The sequence below is a fragment of the Passer domesticus genome, unplaced genomic scaffold (genome assembly GCF_036417665.1).
Source record: "Passer domesticus isolate bPasDom1 unplaced genomic scaffold, bPasDom1.hap1 HAP1_SCAFFOLD_117, whole genome shotgun sequence".
Lineage (NCBI taxonomy): Eukaryota > Metazoa > Chordata > Aves > Passeriformes > Passeridae > Passer > Passer domesticus.
In genome coordinates this window covers 117,350-132,919 of record NW_026989915.1, presented here as the reverse complement: position 1 = coordinate 132,919, position 15,570 = coordinate 117,350, and the positions used below count along the sequence as shown (strand labels likewise).

The 15,570-nt window shown below is 53.0% G+C and overlaps 1 long non-coding RNA gene across 1 annotated transcript; it reads right to left on the bottom strand.

Moving 5' to 3' along the window:
- Window positions 1-7,434: 7,434 nt before the first annotated feature.
- On the bottom strand, window positions 7,435-8,611 carry LOC135291786 (uncharacterized). The gene is made up of 4 exons (XR_010354490.1): window positions 8,502-8,611; window positions 7,793-7,864; window positions 7,624-7,704; window positions 7,435-7,536 (listed from the first exon to the last, which is right to left on the bottom strand). It is a non-coding gene; the product is annotated as an uncharacterized LOC135291786 (long non-coding RNA).
- Between the last annotated feature and the right edge of the window lie 6,959 nt (window positions 8,612-15,570).

Sequence of the window (15,570 nt, the reverse complement as noted above, 5' to 3'; positions counted from 1 at the left end):
CAGCTTGGTTCCTGTTATGTATATTATGGTAATTCGTACTGATAGAACACAAATATATATATATATAAAAGAATAAAATATCATACCTTGAAATCACAGTAGCAAGGGAAGAGGGGATTGCTTCACAGGGTGAGGAAACCGCAGCTGGCAGTCGGGTAGGAGGAGTGTCATTAACACAGGAAGCGAACCTCGCCGGCACAGGAGAATGTCGTTCTCACTGGTGTGAACAGGAGGAGGCCCAGCGATGATGGCCCATGGACATGTTCATCTTAGACAGAGGGGACCATCAAGGACATACATCTGCATACGGGATTCCGGTAACCGAAGAGTGGATACACATCAGTTCCCGGACAAGGTTCTGTCCAGCACAGGACGGAGAATAGAGGCATCATGAATATGAAGAACCCTGAGGAAAGACAAAGGGACTCTGCCACGGGCTAGAAAAAGAGTATAAGAACGGATTCTGCCAAGCGGCATTGGTGAACAGCGGGGATTGGGTGCGATAGAAGGCGGATCTGTGTTCACCCAGCTTCCATCCCAGGGTCGGTGCTGTCCTTGATTGTTGGCTGTCGGGACTGTATATCGGTTGTGAATAAATTTATATTTTATTTTTATTAAATTGGCTGGATCGATTTTTACCTATAACAGTATCCATGTATGGGGTCCTGCAGAATGTAAGCAGCATCTTCATTGGCCAACAACAGACTGGAAAGGAAAAACCAGCATCAGAAACGTGTGAGATGGAAAACTTTGGGCTGTTTGAGATCAAAAATGTCACCTAAAAATCTCAATGGCGAAGAACAACCTTTCTCACAAGGATTCCAGTAGAACAAATGACACGGGTGTTGGAATAACAGCCACTTCCCACAGCAATGCCAATTCCTTGGTGAGGAGGGTCCCATGGAGAGTCGGCTGAGTAACGACACTCACAACAAATGTGGCTACATGTCATCCTCCTCTATTAAGCAACTTTGACATATTTATCCTTCTCTATATACTGTCTCACACCACTGGTGCTTAATGCTCATTGGTTAAGTAGCTATATTCACACATACATCTTAATTACTGATTGGTTGTCACACTATAAGCATCTTTAGCTAAGGTGTGCCAAATGAGCAGTTCCCACGATGAGCTTGGCGCATTTGGTTTCATCCTGGCACAAAGCTCATTCTTCCTTGTTGCATCTATTTGAGGACAGTACATGGTCTATCTTGTTCCTGTTTGAGGACGCTACATGGTTTTCAGAGTAACTCTGTAATCTGCAGCCCAGGGCTGTCCAATTCCCACAGGGGAATATCATGGCCCTGTTCAGCCAAGAATCCTTCTACACCTTGGAATCAAAGGCAGTGTCCACTGCAAAGACATTTCCCTGTCCTGTGGGCTCCATAAACCACACATGAACATGGCACTTTTCCTGAGTGCTTCCCAAAGCTTCTCTGCAAGAAGCACTGGAGAAGTGCATGGGGCAAGAATTCTGCAAGTGCCAGGCTCTTGTGCAGCAGAAAAGTCATAAAATATGAAAGATTCTAGCAACCCCAATAAATCCATCCTTTATGGCTTGTCAATATTCCAGGGAATTTCAGTTGCTTCAGGGCAAAAACAAACACAGGGCAAACTTTCCCAAGTATGGTTTCATGACATGATTCCCGTTTCTCTGCTCCTGTTTGTGGAAGAAGACGAGATTACAAGCTGCCCAGCTCAAGAAGGAAAGGAGGATCTACACTTCCCTGTCATATTTTCCTACTGACAAAGGAATTAAGACAAAGAATTTGGGAAAATGGAGGAATAAGACTGGAGTACGGATGAAGTTTTACATCTAAGATACTTCATTTGCTAAAATACAAACACTTTTGTTGTACATGGATCTCCTTGCTAAACCTCTTTGTCTTCAAACTCCCTTCCTCCATGGCAGAACTGAACAAGCTCCATGTGTCAGAGCTTCGAGTTAAAACCTCTGTGATGAGTTAGTTTTAATGGACCCATTACCAGTCTGTGGGGTTGCTGTCATGAGGAGCTCAGGTGGCTTTTTGTTGAGATCAAAATCAATGAGCCATTTGTCCCAGCTCCACCTGTCCTGAGGCAGCACTGGCTCCACTGTGCCATTTCTAAATGAAAATTGAACCTCCTAAAGAAGCCAGGCCAAAATCATGAGAAAGTAGTCACAAAAATTAATTTCAGCAGTTTGCTGGGTCTTGATCTAACAGCTACCACCTTCCCAAAGTCCAGGTTACCCTAAACAAGGCTCTTTGCTCTGTAAGCAGCCTTTCAATTGGTAGTGTTTCATACCCATGCAGAAGAACAAAAAGCCAATTCCACTGTAGAAACATGAGCTGCTGCTATGCAGTAAGTTGTGCTCAGTAGCTGACCTGCTGCTTTAGTTTTGAGGCAGGAGATACTGCCATAAAATTTCACAAGAAAGTTATCAAGTATCTAAAATATGCAGTGTTATGTTATTTTCTACCTCCAATATTGCCAGCACATAGATTAAGGAAGAAAGGTATTTACCAGCCACCATAGATGAAAAAAATTAAAAGGAAAAAAGGGCTTTTAAGGATATCCGAGTGATGGCCACCAGTCATTTTCCAGCTTTGCAGGATTTTGGTTCAAAGTCAATCTAAATAATCCAGCATATGTCTAGCAAGAAGGAAATCACAGTTCATGTCTGCTCCTCCACCCAAGCTTTGCTGTATCAAAGATGGATGGTATTCTTTTCCAGCTCTCAAGAGATGTGTCATAATTTACAAATAAACAAAATATCATGCGTAGAAATATTTCACAGATTGTAGCAGTTCCTTTGAGGGGAGCTCCCCAGGGAGTCCCCAGAGGGCCCCCAGGTCTGTGAGTTCGCTGGCAGCAGCAGGCACGCAAGGAGACTCCACACAGCTTCTGAGGGTGCTGATTAGATGAGGGTTTATTGGGGTCCCAGCCCCGGGTGTAACATGGTTTCAGAGGGAGAAGGGGGAAAGGGAAAGGAAGGGGAGAGATGGGCCATGAGAGAATCTGGTCTTCCTCGCACATCTTAAGAGGGAAATTCAAAGTGGGTGCGAAAGAAGATTTGGGCAAATGGGATTGCAGATTCATGGGACTTCAGGGGAGGAACACAGCTTGCAATAAACCATATATTTTCAAGAGGTACATTTTTGAGACAGAGCATATCATTTGAATAAAATGCAACACCACAATAGATTAATAAGATAGATAGATGACAGATAGATGATAGATAGATAGATAGATAGATAGATAGATAGATAGATATACAGACAGACAGATAGATAGATAGATAGATAGATAAATGGATTGACAAGGCAGATAGAGATAGATGAATGCACTTGCCTGTATAACTTTGTATAGAAAGGGATGGGGAAGTGACAGATTATTCTTTTCCACACATGGAAAACAATCTTTTTCCCAGAAAAATCAGCTTCCTTCTTCAGTGACCACCAGGGTATCTGAAGACCCCACCAAGAAGGCCCTGTGATGCTAATGGCCTGTGCATCCAGCAAGTCAAGAAAGTAAGGCCTGCCTCTTAATATTACAGTGGTGTTAAAGAGGTTTATTCTCGGTTTTTGGTACCAAAAGGAACAAACTGAAGGCACTTAGTGTAAAATGCCTTCACAAGCACCAGTGCAAATCACACCTAAAGGAAGGTTGAAGCCAAGGTGTCCCACAACCACAGCCCAAGCAGCCAGAGATCCTCCTTCAACCCTGGCTGCTTTGAAGCCCCACTGACTGCCAAGAAGAAAAGCACCCTACTGAGAGCAAGCAAACTTAACCCTCTGCCAGGACACAAATTTGGAGGGAAAAAAATTTAAAATCCCTACACCACCAGACACACTTCCCAGTGAGAAGGGTTGGAACTCTCTGGCTCCCAGCAGTTCCCCGGCAGGCAGGTTCCCAAAGGTGCTGGGAGCTAAGCTGTGCCCTCCGAGGGAACAGAGCCAGCCTCCCTTCAGTGGGAGAAGGCGCGGCCTCAGCTGTAGCCCCGGGTGCCTGCGGTGGCCCAGGGCACGGCCATGGCTGTCAATGTGCTGGGCTGCAGCACAGGGCAGGCCGGAGCTCAGCAGCCTCAGCAGAGCCCAGGGCCGCAGCCCTTCCCTGCCGGGGCCCGAGCCTGGCCCGGCCCGGCCCGGCCTGAGCAGCCCGGACTGGCCCAGGGGATGGGCTGCGCCCGCCCGCTGTGCCCACAGGCTGGGCCCAAGGCTTTGCAAGAGGCTTTCTCCCAGCTTGGCAAAACCTCGGCCAAGTGTCCCTGTGCTTTGCTGAGAAGAGTAAAATACCCTATCAAATTTAACCCTGCTGCCCACCGCATGAGGGATCCCTGCACACCTTAGGAGAGGCCATCAATACTCCTTTGTGCCTCATGAGGTGTTATGAATAGAAAGTTGTATTTTTTTTAAGTTTCAGAGTTAAAAAAAACAAGCCAGACCAAGTCAGACTCCTTTAGGTTCCCTGTGGAAGAAAAGCCCTTAATCACTCGTTGATGGCCGGTGATTAACTGATTGTTTCCCTGATGCTGGCCGCATGCCAAGAAGATACCAAGGGAAACCCTCCAGGGTAAAGAGATGGGCAGTGACACCAGAGACAACATGCAAATGAGAAATGCAGTGCAACCTGGGTTTTTACAGTTTTACAGTTTTTATAAGAAAAACCCCTAAAATCACGAGCCAACAAGTGACTTAAAGTGACGTCTAAGGATGGGAGCATTGTCCCGTACCTGCTTGTATCTTTTTATTTCTCACCCTAACCTGAAAAGAAACTGATTAAAGAGACCCCCCCGGGTTTCTAAACCAACAAACCAAGGACTCAACGACTCTCCCGTGAGGACAGAGTCCCCAGTTCTGTCTGCAGACCAGCGGACAAAAGTGCATCGTCCTCCTCCTTTGTGCCACGCCTGGGAGCAGCGGCGGCGAGGGCGCAACCCGTCGATTTCTTCCCACCTGAGCTGATTCTTCTTAATAAAGGCATTAAAAAGGAGAAAGATCTCCTGCCCATTTATTTCATGAGGGATCCCTGCACCCCTCAGCAGGGACCCCAAAATATCCCTTTGTGCCTCTTCAGGTCCAGGCCCAGATGATGCCACAGAAGGAAATGTGCCGTCAGCCCAGGGACGCTCAGCATGGGCTCCCCCATCCCCTCGGGGCCCCGCCGCTGGGCACAGCAGCCCCTGCCTGGCTCCTGCCTGCCCACACCGTGGCCATCCACAGCTGCTCCTGGGCATGGAGCTCAGGCAGTGCTGGTGCCGGGTGGGCTTTGCTGCTGCTACCACGTGGACACAACTGTGAAAACTCCATTTCTTTACTTAAACATAAAATGTGGGCCAAGCCCTGCCCTGGCAGACAGGGGCTGCCGAACTTCAGTCCTGGCCAGGGAACAGGACAAGGGGGCTCGGGGGTAGAGGGTCTCGTTGTGGAGGGGTGGGTTTTGGGACGGCCTCATGACGCTGCTGCAGCCATGGCAGGGCAGATACAGGCAGAAGTGGATAGCTGGGATAAACTGTCAAGTTCCCACTGCCTGCGTTGTTTGGCCCATCTGCTGAGGATGCACAGAAACACCTGTGGAGAGAGGAGGTGGCTGAGGCCCCAGCTGCCAGTGGCACACAGGGACCCTCGTGCACAGCAGGGCCCAGAGCTGGCAAGGCTCCCCAGCACGGCTGGAGCTGCTGGCACAGCTGGGCCCAGCTGGACAGCTGCCCCTCAAGGCCCCGGCCAGCAGGGCACGGCTCTGGGCAGGCTCCCTGGCCAGGAGCGGGCCCCAGAGCGCCTCTGCCTTTCAAGGGCAACCTCGGCCCTGCTCTTTCTCCTCCCCACCTCCCTCTGCCTCTGCCCCGTGCCCCTGGGGCTGCTCTTGGCCAGGCAGCCTCAGTGGGAGCCAGCTCTGGCTGCAGCCCCAGCGGGGCCCCCAGGACAAGGCCCAGCAATTGAGAGGCCAATGGAAGCACTGGGCAGCAGCAGAACCCTCAGCAGAGTTATTTGGACAATCATGGACTGGCCACAACCCCACTGCAGTCTCAATGGGAATGTTCCCTGACCACGTTAGACTTTCAAAAGAAGCTGTTTGAGGGGGAGAGCAACAAAACACTCACTGTTTTCTCTTCCAGGAATACCCGATTCCAAAGCAGCACAACATGAAGACAGGCACCAAAGAAAGCACGCCTCCCAGTAACCCTAGCCAGCAGCCTGTTCCCTGACAGAAACCCCTTCCGAGGCCATCCTGGGCATCGGTAACAGGTCTTGTGGTGCCAGCTGCATCTGTGGGAGCGATGGGGAGCGTGAGCCCATGCTCTGCTGCACTGCTGAGCTGGCAGCACGGTGGATACGGGCAGGACGTTCTCTGTTTCCCCCAGAGCTGGGGCCTGCAGGCACCTTGCCGGCCCTGGGAAAAGGCTGTGCCAGCCAACAAAGCCCAGCAGGCCGGGAGGAGAGCCCGGGGGCAGCGCAGCTGCTTGGGCAGTGGCTGCTGCCAGGGACACAGGCCAAAGCCAACCCTGAGCAGCCACTGCCAGCCCTGGCCCTCCCTGCCCCGGGACAGCACCCCCAGCCCCAGGGGACAGGCTCAGGCCCTGTCAGGACCCAGCGCAGCCCCTGCCCAGTCGGGAGCCAGGGCTGGCTCTGGCCCTGGGCTGGCGGCAGGGCTCCCGCTCGGGGCTGCTCCTGTGCCTTGGGCCTCTGGGCACTCAGGGCCAGCTCCGCAGCAGCTGCAGCGCCAGGGACGTTGCTGCACCCGTCCCGTTTCCCCGGGGCTCTGAACCAGCTCCAGAGGCCTGGAAGCCCAGGCGCCTCCAGCTTTGGCTGCTGCCGGGCCGGGCAAGGGCAGGCCCTGGGGGAAGAGCTGCTGCCACACAGCCCCGGCCAGGGCTGAGCCCGGCACAGCAATTACCTGCTGTGCCTGTGCCCGTGTCTGGCATCGCCTTCCTTCCCGCAGCAGGGGCTGCCAATGAGCCACTGCTTCTCCCTGAGTGTTCCTCCTCCTGAACAGCCTTTTGGTCCATCACTTGAAAAAGGAAAAAAGGGACAACTGGATCAAATGGAAATATTCCCCACTGGGGAGGTGGCACCTTCAGGAGGCAATGCTTGTCTAAGTCACAGATAAAGATCAGGAAAAAGCCCAGGTAATTGGGGCTAGGCCAGTGCACTCCCTTGTGCAAACAGCTGCACCGCCTGATCTTCTCAGAGACTGGGAAATGGCAGGGGATATCAGGCCCACAGTACAGTTGGGGCACCCTGTCAGCTAATGCCAAATTCCAACCTGCAGAGGCTGGGGAGGAATTGCAGCCAGGCCAGGCTGGGAAACAGCTCTGCAGGGTGTCAAAGCAGCAGCGGGGCAGCGAGGCTGCCATGGATTCCTTCCCGCTGTGCCGGGCACGGCGTGTCCAGATGTGCAGCCAAAGCCCCCGGCTGCTGAGTCCCAGGGGAAGCATGAGAGAAATGCACCCACCTTCTCTTGTCTGCAGGGGTTCCTTCAGCTCTTGCCTCATCTGTTTGGAAGGTTGCAGGGACATCTTATCTGTTGTATCTTGGACTTTCCCTGTTGGAGTACCTTAGAGAAAAATATTTCGATTTCCCAGGAATGGATCCTACAAAAGCAAGGCTCAGCCTCTGAGGTCAGCAGGGACACACTACTCACCACTGTGACGGGAGCTGGGCTTGCGTATAGCATCCAAGGTAGGAGCTGGAGAAGCTGGAGAAGTCCTCCCTGTAGATACATCTGTAACACAACAGCCACAGAAGCTTCTGTCACCTGGTTCCTGCCCGCTTGTCTACAATTCTTCCTTGGTGGCACACTGAGAACATACCTGCAGGAGGCTCCAAGGGCTTCAAAACTTTATTCATCCAAGCTGATGGAGAAGCCTTCCCAGCAACTTCATCTAGAATGGAGCACAGATGAGAACACTTTCCAGGGTGTGCTGGGATCCCGTTTTGCCACAGGAAACTGGGCACTGCAAGGGGGTCGGCTAAGGCCGTGGGAGCCAGATGTGAATAGACATGGCCAAAGGTGCACAGGGGCCTGGGGAGCTCTGGGCTGGCTCCTGGTCACTCTCCACACCCTTTCCCTGCCCTCAGCAACATCCCAGGGAGGAGTGGCTGGAGCAGCACAGGGCCCTGGGGCTCTCTCCCTCAGACACAGAGGAAATCCTCCCTAAAGCCCTGGGGCAAACTGCAGCAGGCAGTGCCACAGCTATGCCTCCCTACCTCCCTCTGTCCCTCCTGCCCTCCTTCTGTGGGGACACCCCCCAGATCCCAAGGGCAACAAGCCAGGCCCTCTCAGGACACACTGGAGCCTTGCTCTCCCCCTCTGTCCTTTCCCCACCGTGGGCACCCCGTGCAGTCGCTGCCAGGTTTCAGGACATGTCTCCCATGGAGGGACCCCAGCAGGACTGCTCAGGACCCGAGTGCCCTGAGCCTGCTCAGGATAATTCCCCTGGGCTGTGCCGCTCTAGGCCAAGCAGCAGAGAGGGCAGCTCAAGCCTCAGCAGGGCTCAGGCCCAGAGGCACAGCAATTACCTCCTGTGTCTGTGCCTGGCATGGCCTCCCTTCCTGCAGCAGAGGCTGGCAGGGAACCACTGCTTCCTCTGGGAAATGCTTCCTTCTGCACAGGCTCTCCTTTCATTTCTGGAAAATGGAAAAGAGACAGCTGGATCAGATGGAAACATTCCTCACTGGGAATGGGGAAGGGGACAATTTCAGGAGGCATCACTTGTGAAAGGAATGGATAAGGATCAGAAAACACCCAGGATTTTGGGACAACCCAAGGCTGCTTCCTTCCCCAAAGAGCCCCAACATCTGATCTGCCTGGACACCAGGAAGTGCAGGGCATGTGAGGGTGGGCATGTCCGGAGGTCCAGTTTGGGCTGTCTGTCAGCTGATGCCAAATGCCTTCCTGCAGAGGCTGGGCAGAAGCTGCAGCCAGGCCAGGCTGGGAAACAGCCCTGCAGGGCGTGAAAGCAGCAGCGGGGCAGCGAGGCTGCCATGGATCCCTTCCAGCTGTGCCAGGCACGGCGTGTCCAGATGTGCAGCCAAAGTCTTCCCCAGCTGCTGAGACCCAGGGGAAGAATGAGGGAAATGCACCCACCTTGTCTTCTCTGCAGACGTTCCTTCAGCATTTGCCACATGATTACTAATGGGTCCTGGAATTTCTTGCCTGCCATGTCTTTGGTTTCTCCTGTCGGAGGACCTTAAGAGAAAGTAGTTCCATTTCCCAGGAATGGATCCCACAAAAGCAGGGCTCAGCCTGTGGGGTCAGCAGGGACACACTACTCACCCCTGCCATGGGAGCTGGGTTGGGGCCAAGCATCCAGCCCTGGAGCTTGAGAAGTCCTCCCTGCAGACACACCTGTAACTCAACAGCCACAGAAGCTTCTGCCATCTCTGCTGATCTGCACGGGCACCACTGAGCCGCAGCAGCGGTGAGGGGATCGTGCAGGGCGAGGGCACACACGTGCATGGTTCTGTGCTGGCACCTGCAGCACTGCCTCCCTGGCCCAGCTTTGGGCTCTGAGCTGGCAGCTCTCCCAGGGGAAAGGCCTTGACCTACCCTCAGCATCTCCCAGAGCCTCAGTCCTGGATGTGGGCCCTTCACCGGCAGGTTCAGCTGCAAAGAAAGGCAGGACAGAAGAGCTCCTGTGGCACTGCAGGAGATCCTCAGGCTGCCCACAAGGCTCAGCCCCGGGGCACAGCCCTGGGCCCGGCCCCTTCCCTCTCTGCTCTTCTCTGTGACTGCACAGAGCACACGGAAGGACACACTGGCACAGCACACGGGAGGAAGATTGAAAGCTAAATACTCCTTCCTCCCACTGACAGTGATCCTGTGGGAGCCCTCAGGCCTCCAGAAGGGAGCAGGGCAAGGTTTCCAGATTCTTTTAATCTTAAGATTTTGTTAAGGGAAATGGTTTATAAGTGAGCTTCTGTTGCACTGACCCTTATTATTCACTAAGGAAAGGCAGAATGAAAACTTGCCTCCAGCATCCTCCAGGAACTTCAAACCATCATTCATCAGGACTTCCTGAAAATCCATGTCACGATTCCAGGCTAGAAGGGAGCAGAGACCAGAACCATTTCCATGGTGTGCTGGGATCCCCTTCTGCCACAGGGAACTGGGCAATGCAGGGGTGTTGGGTAAGGCTGTGGGAGCCAGATGTGAATGGACATGGCCAAAGGTGCACAGGGGCCTGGGGAGCTCTGGGCTGGCTCCTGGTCACTCTCCAACTTCTTTGCAGGCCCTTTGCAACATCTCTGGAGGGGTGGCTGGAGTAGCCCAGGGCCCGTGGGGTCTCTCTCCCTCCCACAGAGGAAACCCTCCCAAAAGCCCGGGGCAAAACCATCCCCAGCGCTTCCCAGGGAGCAGGGAGCGCTGTCCCGGGAAAGGGCAGCCAGGCTGCCGGCTCACCTGCTCGCCGCGCTTGCAGCGGAGCAGCCTGGGCAGCCCTGGCAGGCAGGGCCACGGCCAGGAGCAGCAGGAGTAGGAGGCGCAGAGCAAGGGCCATGGTGCCTTGTCCTCCGCCAGTCCCGCAGCTCTTGCTGCCACCGCTGTCCCGACACCGCTGTCCCAACGTCAGCACCGCTGCTGCCACCGCCGCTGCTGCCGCAACAGTTGTGCTCAGGGACTGAGTGCTGGCTCCTTGTGCTGCTGTGCAACCACGGAGCTCTGTCACCTCTGGCACCTCTGTGACCTCAGGGCCTGCTGAGAGCTCAGCCTGCTGTGACCCCAGAGCCCTGCTGTGACCTCATGGCCTCAGCTCTACCCCCAGAGTGTGCGCCCGTCCGCATGAATGGACTGCCCTGATTGTAAATGTTTTGCTTCATCAAAGGGCCATTGCTTAGCAAAACCTTTCTTTTGCCTGCTGACATTGCTGGTCAGGCTGCGTCCCTCAAGATGCTCTTATTGTTGCAGTTCAAATTTATTTTATTGATTTCATTTTAAGTGTTGTTTAAGGGCTCTGTTATCCCCCATTTTTTTTCCTGACTTGGTTCACCTGTGGGTTTTACCCTCCCTCCAAACTGTCCCTCGTGCCCTTCCCCACCCCTTGTTCCAGCTCTTTCCCTGCCTGTCAAGGCAACCCAGCCCCTTGGTTCCCAAACCTTTGGGCCAATCCCTGACTGAAACTCCCCTTTGGAATTCCCCTACTCCTGGGAGCCCCATTGGCCCTTGTGACCCATCCTCTCCACCCTCCTACCCCAACTGGCCCCAGACACTTGATGTAATCCCCTCACTCCTCTCCTGAGCATTCCCTATTGGTTCATTGTTTGCATCCACCCCATGACTTGTATGTGTACAAAACCCCTTGGGCAGTACAGCTAGGAGCTTTTCATCCTGTTCTCTACGCCTGCACTAAGGTGTTCCTTGCGGAACCTGAAGACGGGACGCCTCCTCCTTTCTCCTGTGCCTCGTCCCTGTCGTGGCTTGTGTCTGGCACTGGAGAGCAAGTGGCACTACAGGTTCTGCCTCTGGTAAATCCCCATAGCGAGGCAGTTCCCGACTCCTGCCGTAGTGCCGGAGTTCTAAGAGCTAGCCCAGGTTCCAGCACTCACTTCACTAATGTACCGAATGCCCCTTCTTCAGAGCCTGCTCTGGTGCTCTGCCATCTCACACAGCAGAGTGTGATTCACATACTGCAGCCCAGAGTTAGGTTGTTGCAACATTGAAATGGGTGTGGTTGGCAGGATGGCTGGGCATAAATCACTACAGAACTAAAGCAAATGCGTGCACGGTCCCAGGCTGGACTTGAATAGACACAGGACTTGTGGAAAGATGAGGACAAGATAGCAGAGAAAAATGGAAAAACCAGCTGAAAAGGAGGATATGCGAAAGGAGTTATTTGTGCACATTTGGGGGTATATTTTTCTTGGGTGCAAAGCAAAATGAAAAGCTCCTAAATGCCCAAAAGATGAGAACTGTGTGTGGTAAATAGATATCATTCATGCTGACAAATTTGAAAGAGTAATCAATATTAATAAAGTAATTAATATTTGGAAATAATAAAACAGTTAAAGGTGTAATGCCAAGCAAGAAAGGGAGAGGAGGGTTTATCCCTCTCCCTACAGGTCTCCTGCAGATGTTCAGAACAGGAAGAAGCAAGAGATAACTATTACTAAATTTCATTGGAAGAGAGGAGAATTTGGTTGGACACCAGGAAAATGTTGATTATATGAGATCCACTGCTTTAATGTCAGAACACAGTATTGGTTTATACTGTAGCAGCTTGGTGCGCATGTGTAATCCAAAAGGTGAACTACAGGACATGGAGGAAGAGGAGAGGCCTTCCTCAAAGAATATCCCCAAACAGTGGTACAACTTACTTAAAGAAGTGTGGAGCATGCGTGGTAAAGGTGATGATGAGGGCAGTGATACAAGTGTGATGAATTGAAAATGGGAGGAGATGGTAATGACATACAGCATAAAAAGGGGAATTTTGGCTTGACACGCTAGTACGTGAGGTGACGGGGGTCCAAAAGCCCTGCACTCCGTACCCCACGCATACCCCGCATGGTTATTTTTGCTTATACGCTATTATCAGGACCAAATTATTCGTTACTTCCAGCAAATGATACTGTCAATATTTTGAATGTATTCAATTGTATATATATTAAGCTACATAATTCAAATTGCTGTTTCGTTTCATTTTGTTTGGTTGTTTTTGTGGCTTCTTTTAAAATTGGATAATTGGGCAAATATAACATGTGGAATGTCCTCCACAGCAGAGTGTCAGACCTCTGGATCTTTTTAAACAGTTTTATCAAGGTGGAACTGTGGCAGCTTCAGCTGGTGCCTCTGGAGGACCTTGAACAAAGAAGCCCTGAGCTTTTCTACCCTCCCAGGTGAAGTGTGATAGTCTGGGGTCTTGCTGCTGTGTCCGAGTGCCGGGCCACTGGCTGGCACCACAGGTCCCCAGACCCTCTGCTGAGGCATCCCTCTCCTAGAGTCACGTTTACTCTGTCACATTTGGCTTTTCTCTCTGATCCACCGCCAGGACCAAAGATCACACGGTCGTGAGGATGTAAAAATGCCTGTTCCTTCTGGAACATTGCTGTTGTGTGACAGCCGTGCAGGCAGAGCAGGCAGCTGTAGGGACACTGACTCATTTCCCTGGTGCCAGCCGTGCTGCATCCATCGAGCTGCTGGGTGTTGGTGCTCGCTGGGACGTGGCCCGGCCCGGCACCACGGGAATTAGGAAGGGTCTTGAAGGAATCCCCACACGTTAAAGCAGACGATTTAGCCTGGGATTTTAAGTTGTTTCTCAGTTAACCTTGTAAAAGGCCAGAACAAGTCTCCTATGAATTCTGTCCCTGTCAAGTTCAGTTCCGCCGCGAAAGCCCCTCAGCATTCTCAGGGCAGTGGCAGGAGCCGGGTGCTGGCCCGGAGCCCCGCTGGCCGGGGAGAGCACGGCCCAGAGCGAGCCCCTGCTGCCCGGGATGGCCACAGGCCCGGGGGAGCCGGGCGGGCAACGCCAGGGACCTGTCCAGGGCTCCTGGGGCTCCTCTGGCATCTGTTCCGTCCCCTCAGGCGCTGAGCGGTGCCCGTCCCACGGGGCTGTCTGTGCCCGGCCCCAAAAGAGGCAGGGCCGGGGCTGTGGCCCCTGGGCTGGTGGTGCCGACTGCCCGGCGCTCAGCACCGCCCATGCCGTGCCGGTGCAGCGTGACCCGGCGGGGCAGCTCCACCTCGGCGCCTCGCCACCGCCATCCCGGCACGGCGGCTGGCCCTGGGCCGTGGCAGCCCCGAGCTGCACGGGCCCGGGAGGGACTGCCGGAGGTCCCCGTCCCCTGCGTGCCTCAGCAGACACTCCAGCCCCACTGTGTACAGCAGGAGGAACACAAAGCACCTGCACGCTTACGAGAGTCCACAGCCCATTCTACATGTGAAATGAGACCCCAGGACCCCGACATGTGCCTCAGGAGACATCCCAGCACCCTGCACACCTTGGGAGAGATCCCAAACCCTCTACATGCCTCACACAGGATTCCAAATCCCTTGCATGACTTGAAGTGGACCCCATTGCCCTCCCTGCCTCAGAGGAAACCTAAAATATCCCTGGGTGTGTCACAAGGGGCCCCACCCCGTCGTGCACCTTACGGGGGACTCCAAAGCCCCCACGTGCCCTACAGGGAAGTCCAGGCCAGCTATGCCGAGTGTTTTGACCTGGAAATCAAGTCTGGTTGCACCTGGGTTGTTGTGTCTCTGGGGCTGATCACCAGCCCTGTCGGACCCTGAGGCTACACAGCCCTTCCCTTCCCTTCCCTTCCCTTCCCTTCCCTTCCCTTCCCTTCCCTTCCCTTCCCTTCCCTTCCCTTCCCTTCCCTTCCCTTCCCTTCCCTTCCCTTCCCTTCCCTTCCCTTCCCTTCCCTTCCCTTCCCTTCCCTTCCCTTCCCTTCCCTTCCCTTCCCTTCCCTTCCCTTCCCTTCCCTTCCCTTCCCTTCCCTTCCCTTCCCACCGCTGGTCACAGTGAAGCCATATGCAGAATAAATAGACTCCACTGTCGCCCTGGTTTTTAATGTTCTGTCCTGGATTAGGGTCACTCTGGGAGAAAACCTCCAAAGGGGCCCCCCAGAAAGCAACCCCACATGGCCCCTTCCCCCCAGCAGTTCGGGTAGGATTCCTTGCAGAGAAGTGGAAAGAACCTGTTTATTTGACAGGCAAAACACCCCCAGCACACAAAATGAACAATACCAGATGACAATGCTTTCACCCATCTGAAAAGGATGACAAATTCAGAAAGTCTTTCCTGGCAGTGGTGGCTTTGTTGTCGCTCCCTCCGGTGCTGGGGATAGCTGCTGCAGGCCACAGGATGCAAACTCTCGGTGTTTCCCAGGTCCCAGTCTGGAGCAGGTGTGAGTGGTTTCAAAAAGGGAAAGGAAAAACAGTCCAGGGAAAAATCTGTACTGCTTAGCTAAACTGACTATCAAGCAGAAGCCAAAAAGCAAAAGCAAAGCAGGAGCACAGCAGAAGCAAGAGCAAAGCAAGCAACAGCAAGCAAAGCAAAAAGCAAAAGCTGCATTATGAACTGAGCTGTCTGTGTGTCCTGCCAGCCGTGGGGGAGCAGGCTGATAACAAACCAAAACAAACCTTGCTCTTCAGGGCCAGTCGTGAAGGCACAGTACGTAATATCCAGCATTAACAGAACACACGATTGGGGATGCAAGCATCATAACCTCACCCTAGGACAAGTTTTTCTAAACCTTCTGATGTTTACATTCTTGTAACAAACTTTCTCACACACGTTATGCAAATAACGTATTGTTATGCATTCTTTTCTGCAGGAGGAGAAATTTGATGGACTGTTGGTTTGTCCAGTGTCATTGGAGAAGTGGCACTTTCACCCTCCAATCCACTGTCACTTTTGGAAATCTGTAAATGTTGGAGTCAGAAATTCAACTGCCCCCTTTTTTACCTTGGAGAGATGCGTGTCTGCGTTGTTACATTTCATGTCCTGTAGCGCCACTCCACAAACTGATGTAGTTATGAAGTGGGGATGCGTGTCAGGGCCTGGCACAGGTGAGATGGCTCTTGTGAAAACTTGTGCCCCGAGCCCTGGTCCGAGCCACATCTTTGTTCACAAACCTGTTCCATATGCAATGCATT